The sequence below is a fragment of the Ailuropoda melanoleuca genome, chromosome 8, assembly GCF_002007445.2.
Source record: "Ailuropoda melanoleuca isolate Jingjing chromosome 8, ASM200744v2, whole genome shotgun sequence".
In the NCBI taxonomy this organism is placed as follows: Eukaryota; Metazoa; Chordata; class Mammalia; order Carnivora; family Ursidae; genus Ailuropoda; species Ailuropoda melanoleuca.
The window spans coordinates 63,463,700-63,476,748 of NC_048225.1; the positions used below are offsets into that span (position 1 = coordinate 63,463,700).

At 48.6% G+C, this 13,049-nt stretch overlaps 1 protein-coding gene across 3 annotated transcripts in view; it reads left to right on the forward strand.

Moving 5' to 3' along the window:
- The window catches only part of CNIH3 (cornichon family AMPA receptor auxiliary protein 3), a 205,553-nt gene that overhangs the window by 59,080 nt on the left and 133,424 nt on the right, over positions 1-13,049 (forward strand). The gene's annotated exons all lie outside the window — the stretch shown is intronic.

A 13,049-nucleotide genomic window follows, 5' to 3' on the forward strand; every position in this document is an offset into this window, starting at 1 on the left:
GTTTAAGAATCTGGAGGGAGCAGAAGTGAGCGCTGGAGTCCTGAGCTGCTCACCATGCAGAGGCTTCCAGGTGTTCCTCGGCCTCCCTGGATGTTCTCAGGGTCAAGCGGCTCCTGGGTCCGGCCTGGCAAGTTGTCACCTGTCTTGGCCACGATGCGTGCGGCCCCTCTCAGGATTCCCCGAAGTCTGCTGTGGGAGCCCAGGACAGATTCCCATGTGGAAAGGGCTGCACGGGAGTGGGGTGTATGCCAAACTACTTGGAACACTGAGCTCTTCTCCAAAAGCACTTAGTTTTCAGTGGGAAGCTGCCAGGGTGCCTCATTCAAAATGGGTATTGAGCTTGCGGGATCGTTCCAGCAATTATTTGCAAAGAGTCCTCTTAGAATGGACCGTGTGAGAGTGAAGTGCGTGCAGGCAGGGACTTTTTCTTGCTCATCTTGCTCATCTCTGGGCCCACGGGACTTAAAGCAGCACCAGGCTGGGGGCGGGGAGACGCTTAGAGCCTTTAATTGATGGATGAGCTTCTCTTAGTGCCGTCTTAGCTGTGCTGCAACAGGCAAAGCCCTGTGCCAGGAAGCGCACCCCAGACGCTCCAGACACCATCCTTTCTGGTGATGGGGATGGTTCTACCCAGTGGAGGTTGGGAGGCTTGTGGACAAACTGTGAGCCAACGGCCACCACCCTTCCTTATCACCCTTCAGTAAATGCCCAAATTGAAGAGATATTAGGACCTGAAGTTGCCCCAACGTCAGCTTCCGGGGAGAAGTGAGCCAAGATGCTTGCCAGCTTTCCAGCCTCCATATAGTATTCCCGGTTCAGCAGCAGCCGGCCCTACCGAGTGATGGCACAGCGAGGTCGTACACTTGACTTGGGCCTCCCCATTCAGACCTCAGGCTGGTCATCACGCCCTCTGCCCGCTGCAACTTGGCTCATATTTGCCGTAAGATGTAGCTTCTACCAGAATGACGGAGCAGGCTCAAGGTCAGTTGCTGTGATTTAAATGAGGCTGTGGGGGCAGTCATTCAAGTTGAGAGCTGCGCTTTCCGTTATGGTGGCCACAAGCCAGCGTGCAGCAATGGAAATGGAAAGGAACGAAAATTAATGCAATTAAAATTCAGTTTCTCAGTCCTACTAGGCTGGCTCAAGTGCTCATGTGACTCAAGTAGTCACACGTGGCTAGCGCCTCCGCTTCCAGCCGGCGCAGAAGGGACAATGGGTGTCGCAGTAGGAAGTTCTTTCGGGTAGCACTAGTCTAGAGTGCTCAGAGACCGAGGCTGAGTGCCCAGCTGACGGGCGGCAAGCTCTCTTCCCAGGGCTGCTCAGCAGCAGCTGCACCCGTCACGGCCCCTCTGGCTCTACTTACTAGGAGTACTTTTTCCAAATGTGGCTTGAGAATCCACTATGGCTGGGGAAAGAGGGGAACAGTATCTCTGCTCCTACACTTGTTAATGCAGAGACGCAGGGCTGGTTACAAGGTTGCATTAGGTCGAACCATGTGAAGTTGCCTTGTTTGTAGGTTAGAACAGGTTGAATGTCATCAATTTCATAAGGCTCGACTTCATACAAGGGAAAGGGAAAAGAGTGGCAGAGATTCAGGGGCACGAGGAACATCTATGGCTTGTTCCTCTTTTAGTCCTGTCTTCGTATACCATGGTTGATGATGACCCAGGTAGTTTGAACTCAGCAAACGGTGCTTGACTGAAGGCCTGTTTGTTCCTTGCCTGCCACTCTGCATGTGTCCGCGGAGTATAGTGGAATAGTTAGGATGCGTACAGCTGTAAGACAGCGTGGCTTTGTGCAGATGGTTTTCCTGACCAGCAGCCAGGGATAGTCATTCTGGAGCTGAGTCAGTAGGTCCAGGACATCAGGGCTCTGGGCTGGCATTTCTGCTATTCTCCTGGCCTCCCCCTCAAGGTCCACAAGGTGGCTGCAGCACCTCCAGCCATCAAGTCCCCATACAACTATTCCCAGAGGCAGGTGCTGGGAGTGGGCCAGTGGGCCCGGGACAGCACGTGGGCTCTCTACATGAACCACTCCTCCTTTCAGGGAGGAAGATCTTTCCCTGAGCCATATGTCCCCAGCAGATTTTCCCTCTATCTTATTGACCAGAGATTGTTATGAACCCATCCACTAAATAATCTGGAAAAAGGGAATGTGTTTATTAATTTTGATTTGGTGATTGATGCCCTGAAACCAGGCATATTGCCAAGCAAACAAATTTGAGATTCCATCAGCCAGGAAGAAGAGGTAGCAGGAATGGACACGGGGTGGGCAAGTGGTGATGTTTGCCACAGTTATTAACATGCCTCCAGTTTGTGAATGACTTTGTTTGCACCTGCCCCCACGTCCCGCACGTCCACTGTGCCTCCTTCAGTGACACACGCTGATTTTCCTGTGGGTGTGGAGGGTGGTGGAAGAGGAGTCTGCCTCCACCCTTCCAAGGGTGGGAACGTGATCTGAGCTAGGCAGTGGAGCCCAGTGTCAGGACTTCTGTCTGAGTATTGGGAAGAGATGTGTTTGCCTCTCCCTGGGCTGTCTGAGAAGGTAGCCTGCCAGCTGGAGTAGCTGCTGGCTGTCTGCCGAGTGATTTGATGAAGCTGAATGGAGAAGAAGGGAATTGAAGGTGGTGAGAAATGCGGTCCAGATGAAATTGCTGGACAGACTTCTGCCTGGACCATTTGGTTACATGACCTGCTTAGTCCGCCCTCCCAGCTTCTGTCTGTTCTGTCACATCCATAAGCTAGTCTGAGCTGTGGAGTCCTTCCTAGTGTGGGATGCTACCAGTCATGGAGCCCACAAGGTACTGTACCTGGTAGGACAGATGGTGGCAAGGGTCTTTCTGTCGCCCCCTGCAGAGTTAGCGGTCTTTGTGATACTCTCACAAAGCCGCTAGTTAAATTGTTGCCCACTTCCTCTTGGGACTCAGATCAGGTGCTGTTTGAGACTGTGTCCTTGTCCTCGTTAAAGCACTTGGTAGAACCTTTCAGGCTGGGGAATGTGTGAGCTCCTTCTGGAAGTTCCCAGTGAGTTTCTATGAAAAAGAGATAAACTTCTCTCAAAGTTGGTCCATTTGGGAGTGAAAAAGAAGAAACATTTGTCTTTGGTAAAAAAGGTCCTTTCTGCCTTTGGTAGCTGAGATCCAGGTAATGCCGTGCTTTGTAGGACAGGAAGCAGTGGGTTCTCTGCCCTGCGATGAAGGTCATTCTGGAAGAAGCAGGAAGACTAGAAACAGAGCAGAAGATAAGACCAAGCCAAGGAAGGAGTTGGAGCCCGAGGGCCACTCGTCCTCGTGGTCATCAAAGACGTCAGTGCAGAGTGAAGAGCCGCAGGATGGGAGAAGGTGCCACAGCCCCCGTAACGCACAAAGGGCTCATGTCCGAAACTCCTATAACTAAATAAGAGAAGATAACCATTCTCACAGCAAAGTGGGCATTTTGCAAGAGGGGATAACCAAATAAACATGGAAAGACACTCGTCTCACTTGTCATCAGCGAAACGCCACAGTGGGAGTAGGAGGTCTCAGCACACCTTCTACCAAAATCGCTACAGGGGAAACCTGGGCCACGCTCCTGGAGCATCTGCTGAGCACTTGCCCCCTGCTGGTGGGACGTGAGCAGGGACTTAACAGAACAGAACGGTGTTTCCCGCGAGAGTTGAATGTGTGTGTATCCAAGCAATTCCGCTCCTGGGTACCCGTGCGCTTGTGTGTACTGACAGACAACGCAGTATTGTTTGTGATAGTCCCACACAGAAGACTAAATGCCCATCAACAGCGGAATGGGGAAGTGCATTGTGCTGAACACTATACACCAATGAACAGAAGCCAACTATGGCTACGTTCAACATGAACGAAGCTCACAGGTCCAATAGGAGTACAAGAACCTTGACAGAAAAGGATACATACCGTAGAGTTCTGCTTACATGAACTTCAAAAACAGGCCGAACTAATGTATGGTGAGTGGAGCCCTTGGAAAGAAGGGAGGGTGGTGACTGGGAGGGTCCTGGTGTCCTTGTTTCTTGACCAGGCAAGGGGACGCTGGTGTGCCAACTCTGTGATTTTCACGGGGCTGCATGGTGTATGATTTCTATACTTGGCTGCATGTCAAACATTTTGAGAAGCCTTCTGATGGCTCACAGACTGTGGAAGAAGAGAGCTCTGGTAAGGGTGCAAGGCACTGGCTCATGAGCAGAACACTGGCCCGTGGGCTGCAGGGAGGGAGGAGGGTCTAGTCCCAATTTCACTGCAGGCGTGGGGGTGGGGAGATGTGGTGGGGGAATGGGGTGGAGGCTGGCAAGCTGAGGGGGGGAAGGGTAGAGCCCTCAGGCTGTTGCTAAGAGATGGAACTTCCAGGCCAGAGCCCTCAGTAAGGACAACTTCTCTTGCTTTGGTTAATATCCCATGAAATGACTAAGTGCAAATGCTCCGACAGAGTACTAAGTACAAGACTTCTGAGGGGGTTCTTTTTCCAAAGAAATCTGAGGTTGGCTACCGGAGCCTGTGCTAGGCAGCCCCTTGATGCCCAAACCTGACCCATCTGGAAGGAGTCACTAACAGATACTCCCCGGATGTGGGTAAAGGGGACATGCTTAGAGAGGGAAGCAGGGCTATGGGCTGGTGAGGGCCCTCACTGCCTGCAGGAGCACGCGTCTTTGCTGTTCTGTTCTTGTCCAGCAGAGCAGGATTTGGCAAAGGACTGCTGATCATCTATGCTGTCCCCCCTTCTTGCTGCCAAATGGGAAATGCTACTGCATTATCCTGTTTTCTCTCCACTCGGGTGCATGAGGACGCTTGTACGTGTCAGGAATGTTTACCTCTGTCATTCCATCTAAAGGAATCAAGCTCTGGGGTGTAGCCAAACTTCATTGAGAGGAATCTGCAAGACCCAGAGACCCTGGTCTTGGAGCTGGACACAAAAAGAGGATGTAATTTTAGGTTGTCTGGGGAGGGAGTGATTTAGTTTGGGGATGTATGTGGCATAGTTACAGGGATATTGCTGAAATTGTATGAATGGAAAGAAAGGTGTAAGGAGATCCCGAAAGGCCACGGGGTGGATTGTGGCATGCCTTTGATCGTTGCCTTCAGATGCCAATTTCCTGTTCTCATGGTGATCACACTCTGATTTTCTTTTGGAGAACAGGCTTCTATTGACTCTTAGACCACGTGCTTTATCCCCTTCCCTGGGCAGAGTGGTGGATTCAAGTGTAGGCACAAGATGCAGACCAGGTCCCAGCCATGAGATTCCATTTCTGAGCTTTTGAGAATACCCGGGCGGGGAGAGAGTGGTTGGGGTGGCGGGACATAAACCTGGAGTGGCTGCGTGGGTGGCGTCTGCCCAAATGTATCCAGTAAAGTTGAAAACAGGGCAGGAGACGGAGAGACCAGGTTTGATGTCCTCATCCAAGCTCCGAGGACAATTACACTCCTGTACCTCTTAGTGGCATGAGCCAAAAGACCTCAAATTTTGGGGCACCTGGGTGGCTCAGTTAAGCATCTGACTCTTGGGTTCAGCTCAGGTCATGATCTCAAGGTCGTGAGATCAAGCACCACATCAGGCTCTGTGCTGGGTGTGGAGTCTGCTTAGGATTCTCTCTCTCTCCACCTGCAGCCCCCCACCCCCCACCCCTGGCTCTTGCTTTCTCTCTAAAGAACAAACAAAAATCCTTCCCATTTTGCTTGAGGCTATGTGAGTTGGGTTTCTGATACTTGCAGCACCTTGCTAGTAGTGACTTACGCTGGAGCACAGCATGCTTTTCCCACAGGCCTGTGATGAAATGTTAGCGGGAACTTCATGCCAAGTGATTTCTAAGAAGACTTTTAAAGTCATAGAAAATTGAACTTGATATAATGTTAAGTAATAAAAACAGGTTATAACATGTAGAGTTTATAAAAAACTATATGTATGTATGCACACGTGTATACATTTATCTATAGCTACATGTGTAACATGCACTCACACACGTACACACACCACACATGCACACACGCATATGCACACACGTGTGTGCACAGCACACATACGCATGCATGCATGCACCACACGTTCATTCACACATGCATGTGCACGAACCATGCACACATGCACGTACACATGCACATACACGTGCACACACATTTGCACGTGCATGCACGCACATGCACATACCACATTTGCACATGCATGCGCGCACATGCACACAACACATGCACACACCACATGTGCACACATACATGCACGCACACACACATACATCACACATGCACACACATGCACACACACATACACACATGACTAACAGGAAAATGCCCAGTGTAAATAGTGGTTTCCTTTAGGTCATGAAATTATAGGTGATTTGGATTTTGTTCTTTTGTATTTCCAAATGTTCTGTAATGATTACATATTATATTTCTACTTGATTATATATTTTATGATCAGAATATGAAGACAAAAATTGTTTTTAAAAAAGAATGGACTGAAACCTATAAATGGTAGTAATGTATTTGATATTGTCACATGTAGGTCATGTTCCAAATACCCTGCATCTTAGAGACTACCCACATAGTTCATGGCCATCCAGGAAGCCAGGGGGTGGCTTGGAGATGAGGTTTGGAGAATTTTGAGGTTCTTTGCTGCCTCCTGAGAGCCCATGTCCTTGGGTCCCAGGGAGACAGACTGCTGCTTGTCACTCGCTCCGTGACCTGCAGGCCCAGTGCAGGTGGGAGGTGGAAACCGCAGGGCAGTGGTCCAGGGAAACATCTCCCAGGCAGCCATCTTGCTCCCACCCACACGGGAGAGCGGGGTGAGTCTGGTGCATCCCATCCTCATGAACATTGGCCACCAGCATGTTTTATTTCAAAGTTTTGTTCTTACTTTGCTTGTGTTAATGCTGGGATCCAATGATCACCGATGATCGTAGCTCGCTGGCACAGAGAAACCCAGTTTCCACTTTGACGTATCAGTCTGTGTCAACTTGCCCGTGTATATATTTATCAGCATATTTTCAAGAAAGTAAGAATGCAGAAGAAAGTATGGCAGAGGAAACCGATTTAGGTATGAGCAGAAGAGGGGTGTGGAATCATTATTCTGTTGTATCAGGCCAGGGACTTGAAGGGAGGCCAGAGTGCTGTCAACATGGCCAATATTTGCAAGAAGAAACGGTTGTTTCAGAGAGGGGCCACCCTGAGTGATTAGAAGGACTTCAGGCCTCCTCCAGATTCACACAGGTCCTCTGTGAACTTACGCTGCCCTGCGAGGTGAAGGTTGGACACGACAAAGGACACTTGCTGAAAGAGGGCAGAGGGGACTCCACGGCCCAAGAGGTAGGGAGCTGAGAGGCAAGATGACTTCCCAATGCCCTTCCAAGGAGTGCTCTGTGTGCGCCAAGGGGAGACTCCGTGGTGAAAAGAAAGGATCCTTTTAACTCTGTAGTTATGCCTAATCTGCGCAAAGTAAGACTTTTTTCTGATAAAGACCCTGCCTCTGGCCCCTCTGGGCTTTATGAGGGGTTAGAGGTGGAGTCCTGAATGTCTGCATGCCGATGCGGGCATGGGGACCGAGACTGTTTCAGCCAGAGCTGCCTGCAGACCCACAGAGGGGAGCCAGCCTGGCATTGCAGGGCACCTCTGTGGCCCCAGAAAGCAGTCTCTCGGCTCGGTCTGGAGCTCGGCCACAGCTTCTGCCAAGCTCAGCCTCGGGAATCCTTCAGAGCCTGGAGCGAGGTCGTTCAGGGAGGAAAGTGGGAGGGCGGGTGGGAATGCTGAGCACAAGGTTATATAAATGATTATTTACATATTGTTTTACTTTGTTGCTGAGGTTTCTACCTGCACCTCTGTTCCCAAGCAGTTGGATGTAAGGATTCACGCAGTCACTTGACCAGTGTTAATGAGCACATGCTGCAGGTGTCAGAGCTTATGAGTCATTTTCACATTCAGCATCTCATTTAATGCCTGTACAGGGGTTATTACCCACGCATTACAGATGAGCGGAGTGGGGCCTGGAGGGTGAGACACACTCCAAACCACACAGATATTCAGCTGGAATTTTGATCTCCTGGCAACCAGGCTTGGGTCTGGTGTGCCCTTCCCCTGCTGCTCTCCCTCCGGGCAAATGCGCTCTCCCCTGTGTAGCTGGAGGGGGCAGCACTCTGGCTTCCATTTCCCTCTTCCTATGAGGATTTTCGGAGAGTAAGGGGGAAGACTGAGGGTTGCAGGTGTGGAGATGGAGAGCAGAGTGTACCCCACTTGCAAACACACCGGTTACCCCATTAATTTAATAAGCACTTACTAAATGTCTACGCCAAGCATTGATCTAGGCACGGGGGTACAGTGGGGAATAAGGTGGGTGTGGATCCCGCCCTCGTGCAGCCTGGGGCCTCCCAGGGAAGACAAGTATTAAATAAGTCACTATCTGCTGTACTGAATGTTAGGAAGAAATGCGCCATGCACCATTAGGCAGCATGGGGTCTAAAACAGGAAGACCCAACCTCAGGGAATCTGTTAAGGCTACCTGGAGAGAGTGGAAATTAGCCAAGCTCCAGGTTGTGGAGAATGTGGTACTTTTGAAGAATTGAAAGGTCAGTCCAGCCAAGTGCGTTAAGAGAGGAATGTAGACCAGTGAAGGTGGGTTAGCACCGGGTTGTAAAGGCCAAGTGAGAACTTTGGTTTTTATCCTGGAAGTAATGAGAAACAGTTGGAGAAATTTTTTTTTTATTATTTTATTTTATTTTATTATATTATGTTAATCACCATACAGTACATCCCCAGATTCCGATGTAAAGTTTGATGCTTCATTAGTTGCGTATAACACCCAGTGCACCATGCAATACGTGCCCTCCTTACTACCCATCACCAGTCTATCCCATTCCCCCACCCCCTCCCCTCTGAAGTCTTCAGTTTGTTTCTCATAGTCCATAGTCTCTCATGTTTCATTCCCCCTTCTGATTACCCCCCTTTTCTTTATCCCTTTCTTCCCCTACCGATCATCCTAGTTCTTATGTTCCATAGATGAGAGAAATCATATGATAATTGTCTTTCTCTGCTTGACTTATTTCACTTAGCATTATCTCCTCCAGTGCCGTCCATGTTGCAGCAAATGTTGAGAATTCGTTCTTTCTGATAGCTGAGTAATATTCCATTGTATATATGGACCACAGCTTCTTAATCCAGTCATCTGTTGAAGGGCATCTCGGCTCCTTCCATGATTTGGCTATTGTGGACAATGCAGCTATGAACATTGGGGTGCATATGGCCCTTCTCTTTACTACGTCTGTATCTTTGGGGTAAACACCCAGTAGTGCAATGGCTGGGTCATAGGGTAGTTCAATTTTTAACTTTTTAAGGGACCTCCACACTGTTTTCCAGAGTGGCTGTACCAACTTGCATTCCCACCAACAATGTAGGAGGGATCCCCTTTCTCCACATCCTCTCCAACAATTGTTGTTTCTTGCCTTGTCTATCTTTGCCATTCTAACTGGCGTAAGGTGGTATCTCAGTGTGGTTTTGATTTGAATTTCCCTGATGGCTAATGATTTTGAACATTTTTTCATGTGTCTGTTAGCCATTTGTATGTCTTCATTGGAAAAGTGTCTGTTCATATCTTCTGCCCATTTTATGATTTGTTTATTTGTTTCTCGTGTATTGAGTTTGAGAAGTTCTTTGTAGATCTTGGATACCAGTCCTTTATCTGTGGTGTCCTTTGCAAATATATTCTCCCATTCCGTGGGCTGTCTCTTAGTTTTTTTGACTGTTTCCTTGGCTGTGCAGAAGCTCTTTATCCTGATAAAGTCCCATAAGTTCATTTTATCTTTTATTTCTCTTGCCTTTGGAGATGTGTCGTGAAAAAGGTTGCTCTGGCCGATGTCATAGAAGTTGTTGCCTATGTTCTCCTCTAGAATTTTGATGGATTCCTGTCTCACATTGAGGTCTTTCATCCATTTGGAGTTTATTTTTGTGTATGGTGTGAGAGAGTGGTCAAGTTTCATTCTTTTGCATGTAGCTGTCCAATTTTCCCAGCACCATTTATTGAAGAGACTGTCTTTTTTCCACCGGATGTTTTTTCCTGCTTTATCAAAGATTAGTTGCCCAAAGAGCCGAGGGTCCATTTCTGGGTTCTCTATTCTGTTCCATTGGTCGATGTGTCTGTTTTTGTGCCAGTACCATGCTGTCTTTGTGATCACAGCTTTGTAGTACAGCTCGAAATCCGGCATTGTGATGCCCCCAGCTTTGTTTTTCCTTTTCAACAGTTCCTTGGAGATTCGGGGCCTTTTCTGGTTCCATACAAATTTAAGGACTATTTGTTCCAGTTCTTTGAAAAATGTCCTCGGTATTTTGATCGGGATAGCATTGAAAGTGTAGATTGCTCTGGGTAGTATGGACATTTTAACTATGTTAATTCTTCCAATCCATGAGCATGGAATATTTTTCCATCTTTTTATGTCTTCCTCAATATCTTTCAAAAGTGATCTATAGTTTCTAGCATATAGGTCCTTTAACAGTTGGAGAATTTTTAGCAGGAGTGCGACATTGATCACATTGAAAATTTCCAGGCATTTTCCAAGAAAATCTCCAAGCTGCACTGTGGAGAATACATGAATGAGGTCTGGACGGTGAGACGTCCAGATGACTGGGGACAGCAGGGGGACAGTTTGGTGTAAATAAAACCAAGAGAGTGGTTAGAGCCCACATGGGGAGAAGGAGTTCATTCCTTCCACAAATGCCTATTGCCCACGATGTGCTGAAAGAGTGTTCTAGGTACTTGGGCCGCAGAATGAAAAAGATGAAGATCCCCGCTCTTGGGGCCTATATTCCTATAAGGGAAAGTAGAGGGGTTGGGCAGGGGGAGTCACATAATGAATAGTAGATACAAAATGAAAATGCGTGCTTTTAAACTATGTTGCAGAAAGACCAATTGGAGGAGGGTACAGGCGTCGAGACCTCGGGCTGGCGTGGACCCAAACAGCACCTCCTGTAGGAGGAGTGGCCAGGGCCCTGGGAGAGCACCTCATGAGTGGGGAACAGTGGAGACAGAGGCTTGTGGCTAGAGCCGGAGGGCGGTTCAGACAGACTATAAGAGATCTGAGCACAGAGGGTCTGTGGGCGCTGTAAGGGCTTCGGATCTTCCTTGGAAATGGGCACTGATGGAAGATCCGAAGAGGAGCGGTGACGTGGCGCGACAAGTTAAAAGGGTCCCCCTACCTACTGTGCTGGGAGTGGGCGGGCAGGGGCGAGGTGGAAACACTGACCAGTGGAGGATCTTGTAGTCATCTGGGAGAGAGGTGACGGAGCCTCACACTGGGTGGTGGCAGTGGAGGTGGGGGCAGCACGCGGACTCTGGGCCTGAGGTCTAGCCTGGAACCCAGGGTCAGCCAGCAGGTGTTTATCGAGTTAGGGTTTGCTAAATTAAATCAAGTAGAATCCACCTATCCTGGTCACAGCAGCAGGTAATAGACGTATTTGTGTTTTCAAAACCTTCCAAACGATCCGGTTTTGGAGGTAAAACTACAATACTTGAGCCAATAATAGTAGGAGCAGGAATACCACCACCAAATTATACCTATTATATGCCGAATGCTCTACTGAAGATTTTATGTATTAGATGCACTGTTCTGCGGTTTTATAGGACTCAGTCGGACATCTAATTTATTCTTTGCAAACAGCTTGGGTGTTGAGTGTCATTACTCTCATTTACGGAGGTGGAAGTTGAGGCTCAGGAAGATACGTAGATAGTAAGTGGTGGTAAAGGCAACACAAGACAGCGAATAATGAAGGACTACATGGTATTGTGCGTATAGTGAATACGAGCCTAGTGTGTCCAGGGGAGCTTTCCATGGGCTGGAATCGTTCAGGGAACTTCAAGGAACAGAGGGACCTGAATTAGGCTCTGAGCAAAGGTTAGATCTCACCAATTTCCAGAGAGGAGGGTAGAGAAGAGGACATTCCAAATGATGGGAGATGCTTCTGCAAAGTCATGGAGTTGGGATAGAGATTCAAGTTTTAGGGGAGAAAGGGGCCCTGATCTGGCTACACCGAGGGGTTCACTTGCTGTTTTGCTTCCTGTGGCTGCCCTAACAGATACCCAAGCTGGGTGGCTTAACCCCATGAAATTCTCTCATGGTTCTGGTGGTACAAGTCCAAAGTCAAGGTGTTGGCAGGATCACCACACGCGCTCCAGGGGAGAACCTGCCTCACGCCTTCCTCTTAGCACTGCTGTTGCTGGCACCCCTGGCATGTTCCTTGACTGCAGGCACCTTGCTGTGGTCCTGCCTCGTGGTCATCACGTGTGTTCCTCCTGCCATGTCTGTGTCTGACTCTTCTCTTCCTATAAGGGCACCAGTCAGATGGGTGCCCTAATTCAGTATGACCTCATCTCAACTTTATTACACCTGCGAGGATCCCATTTCCTAACAAGGTGCCATTCGCAGGTATTGGGTACGGTGTCTTACAGATACATATCTTTCTGGGGGGATGCAGTTCAACCTGTAACACCTGCTAAGCAAATAGTAGGTGGTTAGTTACTACTTGTTGAATGAATAAAGAGGATGAATGACATGGCATTGGATATAAGGTGTGTACATAGTTAAGCTGGGTGACCGAGGATCTCACGTGCCGGCGGAAGAGTTGGGACGGTGCTTTCTCTAGGGTGGTAGAGATTGTTAATTGAAATGCTGAGTTGATTTGCTAGGGCCACACAGTAGAGAGTTATAGTTTAGAGCTGAAGATTGAAGAATTTTAGATCTTCAGTCTAGAGATGTCACCAGATTTTGTCCCTGGATTCTATAAAAAAATGACTGTTAAAAATACCAATTGCCAGCTTGGAGTACCCAAGTAGCAAGTCTGTGGTCTCAGAACAGAGATGAATTTTCCTGCATTGAAGTCTTTAGTAGCAGTGATGGACTTAGGAGAGCAAACCTGGAAAAGTCCAGCAGTAAGACCAGCGGGAATGTGGTGTCATTTTCCATAATGAGAGTCTAAATACAGCCTCCATGATTACACGTCCTCACAGTAGGCGGCGTGCTTCTCTTGAGCCCCCCGATGCCTCACGCTGACGTGACCCGTCCCGTTTCTCACCTCCTCA